Source organism: Oncorhynchus masou, unplaced genomic scaffold, assembly GCF_036934945.1.
Source record: "Oncorhynchus masou masou isolate Uvic2021 unplaced genomic scaffold, UVic_Omas_1.1 unplaced_scaffold_15239, whole genome shotgun sequence".
Classification (NCBI taxonomy): domain Eukaryota; kingdom Metazoa; phylum Chordata; class Actinopteri; order Salmoniformes; family Salmonidae; genus Oncorhynchus; species Oncorhynchus masou.
This window is the reverse complement of record NW_027005267.1, coordinates 1-4,179: the sequence shown is the minus strand read 5'-3', so window position 1 is coordinate 4,179 and position 4,179 is coordinate 1. Positions and strand designations below refer to the sequence as shown.

Sequence of the window (4,179 nt, the reverse complement as noted above, 5' to 3'; positions counted from 1 at the left end):
GTTAAAAGACTATTAGTTCTCCCTGGGGAACACACACACAGCTTAGTTACTTAAAAGACTATTAATACTTCCAAAGTTGTGGCAAAATGGCCTTAGGACAACAAAGTCAAGGTATTGGAGTGGCCATCACAAAGCCCTGACCCCATCCTATAGAAAATTTGAGGACAGAACTGAAAAAGCGTGTGCGAGCAAGGAGGCCTACAAACCGCGGCAGGTAGCCTAGTGGTTAGAGCATTTGTCTATTAACTGAAAGGTTGCACTATTGAATCCCTGAGCTGACAAGGTAAAATAATTCTGTCTTTCTGCCCCTGAACAAGGCAGTTTACCCACTGTTCCTAGGCAGTCATTGAAAATCTTAATTTGTTCTTAACAGACTTGCCTAATTAAATAAAGGTAAAAATAAATAAATGACTTAGTTACACCAGCTCTGTCAGGAGGAATGGGCCAAAATTCACCCAAGTTATTGTGGGAAGTTTGTGGAAGGCGACCTGAAACGTTTGACCCAAGTTTAAATGGTTTAAGGCAATGCTACCAAATACTAATTGAGTGTATGTGAACTTCTGACCCACTGGGAATGTGATGAAAGAAATAAAAGCTGAAATAAATCACTCTCTACTATTATTCTGACATTTCACATTCTTAAAATAAAATGGTGATCCTAACTGACCTAAGGCAGGGAATTTTTACTAGGATTAAATGTCAGGAATTGTGAAAAACTGAGTTTAAATGTATTTAGCTAAGGTGAATGTAAACTTTCGACTTCAACTGTAGTTAGTTAAAAGTATTTAACACACACGTAAAAGGCTTGTTCAAAAAGGGATTGTAGACAATTTAAGACAAAATAAGGCCTAAAATATTAATAAGTCAACATTCTGTATTTTACAACTCAATGTTAGATGGTTCTCCACACTCAAAGTAGACTATGGGCCTTTAAAAAAAATATATATTTTTTTTTACAGCCACTAGAAACATCAGCTAACTTTAGCCACCACTGGCTAAAATTCTGTGGGATTGATAAAGGCAACTTTTAAGACTTCTGCAGATAACCTGAGAACACTATTTGGCTGTGTGTTGCACCTACCCCTCTCCATCACTGGGGGTCTTCTCCCCGGGGCTGGGCCACACAGTACAGAGCCTTCTCCAAAAGGTGTTCCCTAAAAGCCTGGGTCACCTGGGCCAGAGGGTCCACTACGGAGACAGAGAGAATAATAAGGGTTAGCATAGTCATGGCAACCAATTTAGACAATGAAAACGTGTTGCCCATATTGCTTTCATCATAACCAGTTTCCATGACAGGTGTTTCCTTTCATAAAGACACAAGCTGTCCACCTGTAGAGCCTCTCAACGCTCATTCTTCTGAGGGGCTCTTGTCAATAGTTGTACACCATATACCAGGGAATAAGGTGCTATTGGTCACATACACGTGTTTAGCAGATGTTGTTGCGGGTGTAGTGAAATGCTTGTACTTCTAGTTCCGACAGTGCAGCAGGTGTCTGCAGTACTGACCTGTGTTCCCTGCCTGGCTGTAGATGCTATCTTTGGGGGTGCTGCGGACGGCCCAGTCCCCGTCCACAAAGAAGCGGTGGCCCAGAGGGTGACAGAGCCACTGCATGGCCGGGGGGACACTGCCACTGGAGGAGAGACACGCCTGGCGGGCACTACTCAGGAACACACGCTGGGGATGGAGAGAGACATGGAGATACAGGAGTGGGTAACGAGGTAGAGAGACACGCCTGGCGGGCACTACTCAGGAACACACGCTGGGGATGGAGAGAGACATGGAGATACAGGAGTGGGTAACAAGGTAGAGAGACACGCCTGGCGGGCACTACTCAGGAACACACGCTGGGGATGGAGAGAGACATGTAGATACAGGAGTGGGTAACGAGGTAGAGAGACACGCCTGGCGGGCACTACTCAGGAACACACGCTGGGGATGGAGAGAGACATGTAGATACAGGAGTGGGTAACGAGGTAGAGAGACACGCCTGGCGGGCACTACTCAGGAACACACGCTGGGGATGGAGAGAGACATGTAGATACAGGAGTGGGTAACGAGGTAGAGACACAGAGATACAATACACTGAGCAACAAACCACACATTATAGCCAACGCCTTCCCCTCTCCCCCACTCTCACAAACACCCACACCACTTGGTAACCTAACTCGGTTACTCACGGAGGAGAAGTGAAGGAGTCTGGGTAGGCTGGCTTTGACTCGTAGGGCTGCAGAGACGTAGATCTCTCCTAGCGTGGCCACGGGGAGACAGGAGCCTGAACACTCTGCCAGGTTTACAGCACTCAGAGCCATGTGAACCGCAGACAGGTGGCTACCGCCCAGCTTACCTGCGCACACACCCGTTGATTATAGACAGCTTGGCTGAACAAACACAGAAAACACACAGGATTTTCAGACAAAGACTCCTGAAAACACGCATCCATTCCTCTCAGGCCTACATAAAGTGTGTAGGAGTAGGGAGCTAGTGGATAACTCTGTATTGGACAGTAGTACTGCAGAGGAGAGAAGGTACCAACTGTGTGATCTTGGGGAAATCTGAATCCATTTAGTGTTTGTTTTATTTCCCACTGTATGAGGATTTGAGACACGTTGGTGACAACCATGAGGTATTCTGGTTTCGGGACGAGCAGGGACACGTTGGTGACAACCCTGAGGTGTTCTGGTTACGGGACGAGCAGGGACACGTTGCTGACAACCCTGAGGTGTTCTGGTTACGGGACGAGCAGGAACACGTTGCTGACAACCCTGAGGTGTTCTGGTTACGGGACCGAGCAGGGACACGTTGGTGACAACCCTGAGGTGTTCTGGTTACGGGACGAGCAGGGACACGTTGCTGACAACCCTGAGGTGTTCTGAGTTACGGGACGAGCAGGGACACGTTGGTGACAACCCTGGAGGTGTTCTGGTTACGGGACGAGCAGGGACACGTTGGTGACAACCCTGCAGGTGTTCGTAGTTAACGGGACGAGCAGGGACACGTTGCTGACAACCCTAGAGGATGTTCTGGTTACGGGACCGAGCAGGGACACGTTGGTGACAACGGCCGAGCAGGGTTATGTCTGGTGATAACGGACGAGCAGGGACATGTTGGTGATAACGGGACGAGCAGGGACATGTTGGTGATAACGGGACGAGCAGGGACACGCTGGTGATAACGGGACGAGCAGGGACACGCTGGTGATAACGGGACGAGCAGGGACACGTTGGTGATAACGGGACGAGCAGGGACACGTTGGTGATAATGGGACGAGCAGGGACACGTTGGTGATAACGGGACGAGCAGGGACACGTTGGTGATAACGGGACGAGCAGGGACATGTTGGTGATAACGGGACGAGCAGGGACATGTTGGTGATAACGGGACGAGCAGGGACATGTTGGTGATAACGGGACGAGCGGAGGCTGTTTCAGACAGGGCATGTTTGAGATTGCTCAGTTTGTTCATAATGCCTGGAGGAGAAGGAGAAATGTATTGTTGGTGTAGTGCTGCTAGAAGGTAGCCGGTTGTGTAGGGCGGCTAGATGGTAGCCGGTTGTGTAGCGCGGCTAGATGGTAGCCGGTTGTGTAGGGCGGCTAGATGGTAGCCGGTTGTGCAGCGCGGCTAGATGGTAGCCGGTTGTGTAGGGCGGCTAGATGGTAGCCGGTTGTGTAGCGCGGCTAGATGGTAGCCGGTTGTGCAGGCGCTGCTAGATGGTAGCCGGTTGTGTAGGGCGTGCTAGATGGTAGCCGGTTGTGTAGGGCGGCTAGATGGTAGCCGGTTGTGTAGGGCGGCTAGATGGTAGCCGGTTGTGTAGGGCGGCTAGATGGTAGCCGGTTGTGTAGGGCGGCTAGATGGTAGCCGGTTGTGTAGCGCGGCTAGATGGTAGCCGGTTGTGCAGCGCGGCTAGATGGTAGCCGGTTGTGTAGCGCGGCTAGATGGTAGCCGGTTGTGTAGGGCGGCTAGATGGTAGCCGGTTGTGTAGGGCGGCTAGATGGTAGCCGGTTGTGTAGCGCGGCTAGATGGTAGCCTGGTTGTGTAGGGCGGCTAGATGGTAGCCGGTTGTGCAGCGCTGGCCAGATGGTAGCCGGTTGTGTAGGGCGGCTAGATGGTAGCCGGTTGTGTAGGAGCGGCTGGATGGTAGTCGGTTGTGTAGCGCTGCCAGATGATAGCCGGTTGTGTAG

At 50.6% G+C, this 4,179-nt stretch overlaps 1 pseudogene; it reads right to left on the bottom strand.

The window, feature by feature from the left end:
- Positions 1–417: 417 nt before the first annotated feature.
- LOC135531124 (sterol regulatory element-binding protein 1-like) lies at positions 418–2,763 on the bottom strand (annotated as a pseudogene).
- Between the last annotated feature and the right edge of the window lie 1,416 nt (positions 2,764–4,179).